Source organism: Camelus ferus, chromosome 11, assembly GCF_009834535.1.
Source record: "Camelus ferus isolate YT-003-E chromosome 11, BCGSAC_Cfer_1.0, whole genome shotgun sequence".
NCBI classification, from domain to species: Eukaryota; Metazoa; Chordata; class Mammalia; order Artiodactyla; family Camelidae; genus Camelus; species Camelus ferus.
Genome location: NC_045706.1, coordinates 12,559,869 through 12,571,419, shown reverse-complemented (window position 1 = coordinate 12,571,419; position 11,551 = coordinate 12,559,869). Strand labels below are relative to the sequence as shown.

The 11,551-nt window shown below is 48.0% G+C and overlaps 1 long non-coding RNA gene across 1 annotated transcript in view; it reads right to left on the bottom strand.

Annotated features, from left to right (window-relative positions):
• Positions 1-794: 794 nt before the first annotated feature.
• The window catches only part of LOC106729429, a 76,691-nt gene continuing 65,934 nt past the window's right edge, over positions 795-11,551 (bottom strand). Inside the window, exons 7-8 of the long non-coding RNA XR_001365837.2 lie at positions 9,686-9,865; positions 795-5,448 (exon numbers count right to left, since the gene is read on the bottom strand). This is a non-coding gene — a long non-coding RNA (uncharacterized LOC106729429). The remainder of the gene's footprint in view (positions 5,449-9,685; positions 9,866-11,551) is intronic.

The following is an 11,551-nucleotide window of genomic DNA, read 5'->3' as shown; positions in this document are numbered from 1 at the left end:
TTCCCCCCACCCCCCCAGTGGGCACTGGATCAGGGCTCAGTTGGCTGGGGTTTCATCAGCGATTGTAAACTCTTTGGATCTGCTTTTTGTGTGTGGCAGATTCCAGCACTTGGCAGAGCCCCCGGAAAGAGAAGAAAACTTGGGTTCTCCTCTTGGCTATGCCTGGCTGAGCTTGACTGGGCAAGGGACCTCACTTCTGGGGCTTCAGATCACTCATCTGTAAAATGAGGGGGTTGGAAAAGAACATTGGTTTCCAAACCTTTTTTTCATCCTACAATCTGTTCTTTAAACAAGCGCTAACTGGGCCACCTCTCCCTCTACAATACCTTAAAACAAAGCTGGAAAAAAAGATGGGGTAGGGAGAGGCGACACGCTCTCATACTCCCCCACTCCCAATCTCCAGTCTGAGATGAGGGCTCCATGGAATCCCCCAGCTTCCGTGGCACACAGTTTGAAAACCACTTCAGGCTCCCATCCAGTTCTAATTGGAGTTGTTCCTCATCAGAAGAAGCCTAATGCTTACAACAGCTAGGAACTGTGCTGTGGTTGCTAGTAGCGGAGACCTCACAAATACAGGTTGAAGCAGTTTAAGCGGGTTATTCATTCATTCAATTCTTTGGTAACAAGAAGTCTGAAGGCAGGCACTGCAGGGCTAGTACAGCCATCTCCACAGCATCATCGGAGAAGAGGCCTAGGCTCCTCTTATTTTTGTATTCCACTATTCTCAGCATATGGCTGCCATCCTTAAATTTGGCTCATGGTCAGAAAATGGCTGCTGAAGCTCCAGACATCACATTCACATTCTAAATGAGAAAAAGGAGGAAGGGGAAAGGGGCAGACAGGCACATGCCAACTCAGTCTGCTCCCTTGAAAAAGCTTTCCTGGGTGCACTACCAGGGTTTCCAGATGATGTCACTTTGGCAAGATCTGTGTCACATGACTACTTCTGGGTGCAAGGGAAGCCAGAAAACATTAGCATTGCTGTTTTTTAAACCTAGGTGTATTAGCACCCAGCACAGAACCAGGATCCTGCTAATCATTACAACGTGAGAATGGATATTAGGTAGGCCACGGAAAAACCCCCACAACAGCTTACATTTATTGAGCACTTATCAAGTGCCAAGTACCATGTGGAGAACTTTGCATGCATTATCTCATTTAATTCTCATAACTGCCCAGAAGGTGAACACTCACGATTCCCATTTTATAGCTGAGGAAGTTGAGGCTCCAAGAAGTGACCTGGCCAAGAGCTCATAGCAAACAAATGATGAAGCCAGGATATTTAAGAGGCACTCATGCTAGGGGACAAACCCTTAACCACCACATTATATCTCTATAGTAAAGACCAAAACGTAAATTACATCCGAGGCTTTTCAGCACTGTTTCAGCTTCTTTATAAAAAACGAGGGACACAAAGCTCTCTGCACAGAGTGCCAAGGCCTGCCTTTTCTGCTCCTCTGCAGTTTCCACATCGTCTTTCTCCCGGTAATGACAGCAGCGGTGGCAGGCTGAACTGGCTACGATGCGTTTACCAGAAGGTAAGTGTTTTAGATATGGTTTGGAGGGAGTTCAGGGGAAACATTTTCAAGGACTTGACTTACAGAAATGATTGATGAAGCAAGATTAAAAGAGCTAAGCCTATGTGGGCTGGCACAGTATGAAAGAGACAGACGGTGAAGGCGGCACAAAAGTCAAACCCGTAGACAGCCTGAGAGTTCCAGAAGAGGGGAGGGCTGCGGCCGTGCGCAGCAGAGGGGTCAGCACTCAGATCCAGTTGAGAAGGGAAAAACAACAAGCCCTCGGCTCTCTCAAGCAGATGTGTCTTCAGTGCTCGCTCTGCCATCGCGCTGTGAGGGAGGTGGGGGGGCTCCCACTTTCATGGGAGCCAGGAGGCTCCATCAGAAATGGAGCTGTTTCCTGGGAAGTAATGATCCAGGTAGAACTCAGAAACCTGGTCTCCCCAGGGGAACGGCACAATGTCTTTAAGTCGAGTTTCATATTTACAGACCGGCTGGGCAACATTCTTCTCTTTTAACCATCACAACAACATTAACCCCATTCTGCAGATGAGAAGCCTAAGGCAGAGCCGGTTCAAGGGACTTCTGGTTCAGGTGATATCACAACAGTGGCAGATCCAGCAGTGGGGACAGCATCAAAAGTGGCATCTTCACTCGATACGGTCGCTGGCACATCGTAGATGCACAATAATGTCATCTGTATCTAATGTAGCTTAGAGCCCAATCCATGGACATAGCCCTTGGTCGGCCAGGATTTCCCTTAAAGGAAGCTCTACTTCAGTTTCAGTTTGTTCATCAGGAGAAAGACTTACAGAAGAGAGAGCGGGATTATGCTTGTGTAAGACCAAGGAGTAATGCAAACCAAATGCTCATGAGCCAACATGGAATGAGCTAGCTACTAACCTGAGATTTTACTTTCTAACTGAATTCTTTTCTGTTTTAAGGGGAGCTTTCTGGGCTTTTGATAACATTTTATATCTTGATCCATTTGTGAAAATTCATTGAGCTTTATTTTTTTGCATGCTTTTTATTGAAAGATACTAAATGTATAGAGTTTTCAAAAAATTTATTTTAAAAAAAGGCATCTTCAACATTCCAAGGTCTAAATTAGCCCTCTGGTTAAGACTGTGACATGGCAGAGACCACTAGGTGTCTCCCAATTTCACTCTCCCTTTCCTTCTTAGGAGACTCCTGATTTTTAACTGGGCACAGGGCCAGCTAGAATAAAACTACATCTTCCAGCTTCTCTTCAACTGGGTATGGCCTTGTGACTAAGTTCTGGGCAACGGGATGTGAGGTAACCATAGCATGCAGTTTTTAAGAAGTCACCTTCTTTTCTTCCCTTCTCCTTCTTGCTGGCTTGAAAGTAGATGAAATGGCTGGATCTTTGCAGCTATCTGAGTCCAGGAAGTGGAAATTGTGCCATAGATGGTGGCACACAGGACAGCTGGTTCTTGAGTATCATGGAGTTCCCACAGCAGCCCTGAACTGTTTTTCTCAAGATCTCTTTTTATAAAGGTGAATAAAATTCTATCTTGCTTTAAACGACTGTTTTGGGTTTGTAGCCAAACTTAATCCCAACTGATATATAGGATGGGCACCAAATTCAGGTGATTTCGAGGAAGGAATGGAGAGAGTGTGATTAGATTCAACTCTATTGGTAAAAAGTTTCCCAAGCTGAGTGGTGGGCATACAGGTGTTAATTATGTTATATTTTATATTTGGAGGGTATATCTAAGTATAGCATATTAAATCTTTTAAAAAGTAGAAATAGTGTCAAAGGAAGACCATGAGACGTGTGGAAAAATAATCAAACAGTGGTAGTTTGGGGCTTCACCCTGGCTCTGGTTCCAGATCAGCTTTGGTGGTAGGGTCTGAGAACGGCCTCTGAATAAGCCTCATGGACAGAATAAGACTTGAAGGGGCCAGGGTGAGTTCAGCCTGTGGGTACCAAACCCAGTGTTTGGAAGCAAGAAAGGAAGAAGAAGGTGGGGCTAGGCACTGCTCCCTCACCTACGCTGCCCAGACCCCACCTGGGTTGTGTCAACAGGAAGCTCTCACTGCAGACAAGTCATGGAAGGGTGTCTTGACCCCATCCATCCACCCTACCCCTCTGCTCTCCACCAACCCCCATCTTTGTTTTAAGGCAGTGAAAAACAGTGTAATTAAAACCCCACATTTTCACTGCAACAAATTCAACCAGATGTGGTTAAAGTAAAATATGGACCTTCCTGCATCCTCTGATCTAATCCTACCCCTCAGAGCTAGCCATGCTGAACAGCAGGGAAAGCATGTGACTACTGGCAAAGCCAAGTGAAAGGCTGGAACCCACGGGAAACCAGGCAGACGTCTTGAGCCCCTGGTGTCCTCTGTCTGGATACTGCCCATGGATACCATTGGCTGCAGTGGCTGGGGAGAGGGTTGCTGCTGTTGAAGGGGTGGCCATAGGAACTCCTTGAACTTGTAAACCAGGCTCATCCCTGTGATCAGAACATTCCAGAAGAGGCAAACCAACTTCTTGCCTTGATTGGTCCTCACTTTTGGCCACACCTCACCAGGAGAAGCCCCAGAACCCAGGGGGCTGTTTTCTCCCACAGATGTGATTCTCTTTCAAGTACTCCTGAGTATCATGGTGCTAAACATCGCAGAAACACACGGATAGACTGGCATCTTTGTGGGATATCTCGAGCCTGATGAATCATGAGTCAGGGAACTGGCACCCTGAGCCTCTGAGGGTTCGTGGCGGCAGCAGCAAGAAGAGCCTGCGGTGACATGTCTGTCTGTGCTGTGCCTGGTAACCATACAACGGGACATCTGATCTCGTGTCTGCTTTGTCAGAGGATATAAAAATCTACGCTCACCCCATTCCCCGGAAGAGTCGTGGAGACCTCATTGCTTGAAACAGGAATTGAGAGTGAGCCTGGCAAAGGCCTTCTCTTGACTTTTACAATTGTGATCATAGGAAGACATTTAATTTTACTACTAAATTATCTTAACTGAAGAGTTGGGAATGTTCTAGTAAATTCAGACTCCCTGTGTCTGACTTAATACTGAGTAGTAGGCACCAAGAATGTTGTTAAATGGATTTCTGCACAGATTATATTGTGACATCTACATGTTAAATCCTCAAATTTGGGAAACAGGTAAAAATTATCCCCAAAATACAGATGAGTAAACTGAGGCTTAGAGGGCTTAAATAACTACCAGGAGTCACGCAGCTGGTTAACGATGGAGTACATGTCTAAACTCAGGCAGGATGATGGCAGTGTCAGAGCCCATGGGCTTAATTTCTATGGTGTTCCGTGTCTCAGGAGTCCTAAGGGAGCTAGATTCATTTAGGTGCTGTGGAAGGGAAGTGTGGTTATTCATTATAGGAATCATTATAAGGGCAACTGGAACCAACAGGTACCCTCATTAGAATTTCTTGTCTTCTTGTATCACCTAAGATGCTTTTTGCTGGTGAATCAACAACAAAACAAAACAAAAATAGCCATAACAAAAAGACCTAGCCAGTGATTTAACTAACAAGGAACATTTACTATCTCATATAACCAGAAGTCCAGAGATGAGGTGGCTCCAGGGTTGCATAACTTAGCAGTTCAATGTCAAATGTGAGGCTTCAATAGCAAATGCCAGACCAAGGTTCTTGCCATGCTTTTGCTTTGCCATCTTCAGCATATTGATCTTTGCAAGTTTGTCCCTCATGGTCACAACATGGCCATCACTCTCACACAACAATGTCCAAAGGCCAGAAGAAGACATAACTTTTTCTCATGCCCCTTTTGAAGAATTTGGATCAGACTTCCATTTATGTCTCCTCTTATGCCATAAAAATGCCATGTGTCCATTCTTAAGTCAATCACTGGCAAAGAGAATGAAATTACTATGTTGATTGGTTTGGTTCTCAACCATGGCTGGACATTAGAATCACCTGCAGAGTTAAAAACAAAACAAAACAAAGCATATCTATGCCCAGATCCCAGTCCTTTAGACCCTGCTTTAACTGATCTCAGTTGGGATCCATTCATAGGTATCTTTAAAATCCCTCCAGATACTTGAATGTACAGCCAGAATTGAAAACCCCTCATTTAAACCAATCAAGATTCCTTCCTGGGGCTGGGGGACCAGCCTGCTGTGAAACACGTGTCACCTGATTTCTGAACAGGACTGGGGTTCTATTTAGCAAGAAAGAACATGGAAGGGTGGACCAGAGAAGGGGGATGACCGTTGAGGAGGCAGCCAACAACATCTGCCTCGCCCCTTCATGTCTCCCTATACATGGAGGCTGGGATTCTGGCAGAGTTACTGTCCAGTTAGGAAATTCCTTCTTTCCTGGCTCGTCAGATGCCTCCAATGATGCAATCATGAGCTGAGGTCACACAAGGAAAGAAGACAATGAGGGGGCGGGGGCAGGAAAGGCTCCTTCAGCTCAATACTTTTGTGAATCATGGGGAGGCTAAACTTCAGTTTTCTCAGTGGGGTCACTGACCACCAGGGCAACTTAAAATGCAGACTCCTGGGCTCCACTCCAGACCTGTGGGACTAGAACATCTCCAGGTGAGACCCAAGGATTGGTATTTTAACAGACACCATGAGAGATTTCCTATATACTCCCAAGCTTAAGAACAATTGAATTAGATACAGCAGAAACAAAGGAAAAATAGTCAAAGTTTTCAATTTCTCCAGGAGCAAGAAGCTTACATATTAGCTTTCTTATCATTTTCTTTGGAGTCACAGTGATTTGGGAAAATGGAAAATGCTTGTTTTAAAGTTGGCTCAGGGGGAAGAAAAGAATCAAAGAAACAACTCCGAAAATTAATGTGGTGATGACTGTTGAGTCGCCTGGAGGTGGTGTCAGCAATAGGCCCAGTCCTCCAGCTGGGGGAGCCATCCTGTCCTGAGAAGAAGGCAGCATAGAACGCCCACCCTAAGGAGGCTCCAAGGATGGATTCTGGGGTTGCTATTGGCAGTCTTGGCACTGGCTATGTGTGTGTGTGCACACGATCCTGTAAGGTTCTCATGAAATACTGGGAGGAATATTCATTGAACCCTACCCCTCGATAAGCAAATCCTTATCCTGGAGCAAGTGAAATGGAAACAGGCAGCTGAACACAATGACCTTCCATGGCAGACCTGTCCTAACGGCGGCTCTCAAGCTTCAAGGCCTCTAGCCTCTCCCCTCGTCCACGCTGCATGAATCTGGTCATGCTGTGTCCCTGAGTCCTGGGCTCCCCCTGGCTTAGAGTCCTCCAGGATCTGCCCCACCTCCTCCCCAGTGGGTGCCCCTCTGCCTGCTCCTCTGTGCTGCCCAGTGAGCACCAGGGGTGTCCCCTCTGCTCCCCAACGCTGAATCCCTGGTGGTTCCCTGAATGCCTCCCTGCCATTGCTCTTCCTTCTCCCTCTGCCTGGTTCCCTCCAAATTCACTCTTTAATTCTTACATCCAGGAAGCAGGGCCTGATCTCTTCTCTTCCCTGCAGGAATCTCCAGCGTCACCTTTGGCTCCCTTCATGGCAGGGATGTGAGCATGTTTCCTCCGGCCTTGCGAGCCCTCCGGGGAAGGGTTTATCTCCATGTTCCCTGAGCCTTCAGACCACCAGGAGCCCATGAAGGGCTCACTGACTGAATGGATGATGTTTGGCTCAGACATCTGTTTAGAGCCACATCCTGAGTCATCTTGTGTTACGGAGGAGTCTCCTCACCTTCCTGAGTGTAAAGCCAGTCACCACAATCCTTCCACCCTAATAAATTAAAAAAAACGCCAATCTCTGCTGGGCAGAGCCCTCGAGCAAGTGGGAGGAGCTTCCAGGGCAGGAGACTGGCCTGCTGGGAAGGCTGAGGGCAGCCTCTTCCTTGACGGCCTGGGAACCAACATGGAAGAGAGAAGGCAGGAAGGAGGGCGGGTCGAGGAGAGGGGAAGAGCCAGGGGTGAAGGCTTCCTAGGACCCCTGGGCTCTGTATCAGCATCTTCTCTGCCATCTCCGTGAAAGCACCTCAAGGCAGGTGTCACAGAGAACACTAGCTCAGTGAGAGAACGTGCCCAGGGTTCCACAGCAGGAAAAGGAGGCCTGGCTTGGGCCAGTCTTTTTGTTTTCAAATAAAGCAGGAGGTTGGGCCAGGGCCTGCTGGGATCATCACCCATGGGCCAGCTGGACAGAGAGGCTGCTCACCTGTCTGGGAGATGGCTTCAGTCTGAGCAGAAGGACAGGTGAGATGCTTCCAGACCTGCGCTCTACAGAGAACTTCTGCACACGTCTCTTTATAAACTGATGCACTAAAGCACCAAGCTCTTTAGTTCTGCCGCTAAAGGTTGTAAAAGGAAACTATGTAAAACACGTGCACATTAGATAAGTCCAGGAAAGAAGACACACACCTGGTAAGGAGCGATTTTGAAATCTCTTGGGCAAATGACTGCACCCCACCGAGCCTCAGTCTCCTCCTCGGCAAAGTGGAAATAGCAATGCCCTCCTTGCGTAACTGTTCAAGGGTTACAAGCATATGAAGTATTTAGCTCAAGTCTGGGTCACAGTAAGTGCTCAGGGAATGAGCTATTATCACTGTTGTTGTTAGCACTACTGTTAGGGTGCATTTTTGTCTCTTCTAAGCACCCAGCAGAGTGCTGAGCCCACGGGAGCAGGAACTGTATCCCTCTCCCTCATCTCTGCATCTCTGGGGCCCAGGCATCATCTGGCATGAAGACGGCACTTGGTAAAGGGCTGTGGGTTGAATTCAAGACTTGCTATTCTTCATGGTTATGTGGCACTTTGCCCTTTTTCAAATCCTCTGAATATATTATTCCACTTGAGCCTTTCCAGATGCCCGTGGGGCAGGCAGGGTAGGTGATACTATTATTCCCATTTATAGCTGAAAAAAATTGAGGCTTAGAGGATGTTTCCTGCCCAAGTCACATGGCTGAGCTGAGGTCAAGCTCTTCAGACCGTAGGTTTCAGGGCCACCGTGTGGGAAAACCATGCACAGGAAGCAGAAGGTTGCAATGAGCTGAGTTGGAAATCCCCAGGGAGACAGCCCCCTCCATCAGATCCCAGGGCTCCTTGCCCATAGTTTCAGAAAGGGCTTCAGCGGATGACCAAGCCCAGGGCACGTGGTCACACTGACCTTGGCCCATCTTTCTACCCAGGCTCAGTCCTGCTCTGCATCGGAGGTGGATCCCAGCTGGACCTTCTGGCCCAACAGAAAGGACCTTGGGAGCCTGTGGATTTCCGTGCACATCAGACAGGGCCTGCCTGGGGCACTTGGAGGAGCTGGAAGCAAGAGGCCTTGCCTCGCTGCAGAAGACCCAGGGTCTGCATGCTGGCCCAGCTGACAGCCTCACTGACAGGTTTAGTACCGGTTTTTATGACTTCCAAGCTTAGTCACTGCTTAAGTCAGTGGGCTCAGAAACAAACACTTAGCAAAGCCATGACCCAGGTGCTTAAGCGGGGAAAGGCATACCCCACTCCTGGCAGAACTGGCCTCTGGACCCAGTCTGACAACACTGGAGGCAGCAAAGCTGTGGTTGTGGTGTATTTCGGTGACCCACATGGTTGTCCTTTATTTTCCCCAAGTCCGCGGAAATGAGCTTTACGGCAGCAGGAAGAAGATGCCTGCTGCCACTAGAGACAGCCCAACACAGGCCAAGGGCTTCTGATCCCTGTCCCCAGGCCTTCCTTCAGAGCTGAGCCTGGAGGTTTGGTGCATCCTTTGGCAGACAGATCAACCCCCTCCTGGTTTTCAGTTCACATGCTGAAGATGGAAGAGTCATCTCTGACCCAAAGCAGTTCAACCCTGGATCCCTACACGTCATTCTCCACCCCCAACATGGCCTCCAGCAAAACCAGACGCCGCTCTAGAATCTCTCTAGCCTTGACTGAGGTCTGCAGTCCTTCCTCCACTGGAGGCTGCAGTGGGCCCATATGGAGCGGGGACGTGGGGGGACGTGGGGAGAGTGAGGAGGTCTGACTGCGGAGCTGCCCTCCTGCTGTTAAGGACACAGGACCCTGCTGGTGACCCCTCCTCCAGCTCCTCTGGGGACCCCCTCCCCAGGCTGGAAAAGGCATGAGGTGTTCAGTTAACTGGAAACTGGCTCTGACCCAGAGTCGTGTTCTGTGGCTCGTAACTTTGGATGGGGAGAAAGACTCTGGAGGACGTCCTTGAGCTTAAGTTGGTTTACCTGCCCAGTTCCCTCGCAGCGGGGCTTCAGGGCACTTGGTCGCATCGCACGCTTTCCTTCTCCAGGGGCTCCCTTAACCCTTTCACCCTGGATCAAGTCACCGTTGTCATGTGCCTGATGGTAACCACAAGAGCCTCCTCACTGATCTCTTGGCTGGAGCGACAGCTCCACTCCAGCCCCCTGGAATGAATAAGAGTCATCATTTTTCCTTTCTTTTCCTCGCTGGGATTTTTATCTTCTTCAACACAATCCCTCTCCTTCATTCCTCTTTCTCTCTTTTCCAGACACTAAAGTTTTATTCTAAAAATTTCTCTTGATCTCTAGCTAATTATAATACAAGACGACCTGCTGCAATGCCGTTAAATAGCAACTGAAAATTCACACACATGAAATGGGGTGGCATCACTGGTAAGTTTATAAAACAACTGGGATGAGCTCGTGTAACTGGGCAGCTTCAGGCTCTAGGGACCAGCTGTCAATTACATCACAACCAAATTTACATCATTATAGGATCAGCATTAATGCAAAGGTTTTACTGAAGCAATGCCAATACCTATGTTTTGGAGTTCAGCCCCAGAAAGTCCTAGATTTAAATCCCAACTCTGCCACGTGCTAATTTTATGACACAGGCCAAAGCATAAACCTCGATTCCAGTTCTCCATCTGTAAAGTGGTAGAGAATAATACTTACCTCAGAGAGTTGTGAAATACTGTATCAGCTAGCTACTGCTGTGTAATAATCAACCACCACATCTCAGGGACATCCAACAATAAAATATTTATTTCTAATGTTTCTTAGGGTCGGCTAGGGCCAGTTGATGGCTGGGCAGCCCTGTTTCAAGTTCATAGGCTGACCCCAGTCTATTCCATGAATCACTGAGGGCCCAAGCTGAATGGCAACATCTGCCTGGGGGAATCTCTTCTCCCAGCAATGGCAGAGACACAAGAAAAGACTGCTCAAGCACATTTCAAGTCCCTGCTTGCATCTTATCTACTAATATCCCATTGTCTAAAGTAAGTCACGTGGCTGAGCCCTGTGAGAAGGATCAGGAAGCACAGTCTGCCCACAACTGGTCCATGGCAAGAGCATGAGTGCAGGGAGGAGTGAAGAATCAGGGTTGATAATTCAGTCAACCACAGAGGACAATGCTCATTACAAGCAGCTATTCAGCTCCTGACACGTGGTAGGTGCTCAGGAAAACGCTACCATGATCATTGCCATGACCCCTTAGAGGCTGGGGAAAGCCAAGTGTCTGTGACTTATCCTTGGTAAGTAGCAGAGTCAGGAATGGGCCTCAAAGCATCTTTACTGCTACTGTTCAACACTTTTTAAAGGGTCCCCTCACCAGCCTCCCATGGCTGACTTATCCCAACCTCATACACTGAGGGAGGAGGATGGACGGTGGGAAGGTAGAAGGAGAATCTGGGCCACAGCGGTCTAAGATACGTCCACAACATGTAGACTGACTCTCAAAAGGGAAATCGATCAGCTGGTCCCTTCACATTTGCTTAGTGATGGGGAACTGGTGGGAAGAACAAGGCTGTGGGTTAGAATCCTGGTCGGCCACTCCCTGGCTGGTAAGTGCAGGCTCCTGCAGACTGAAGTTCTCCCTGAGTGGTCTGTCTATATAGGTCCCCATGTCATTTACTCTCACACTGCCCTTGGCCCCCCATCTTTTTAATGTATTTTATGGTGATGTGTATTTGTATATTTACTTGTGGGCTCATTTCTTTAACGTGGCCTTGCTCACCAGACTGTAAGCTCCGGGACGTCAGGGCCCATGTCTGTTTGGGTCAGTTCTTACCCAGTGCTTTGGTACAGTACTTCGTATGTTCATCTGTGGGATGAATGAATAAGTAAATTCAA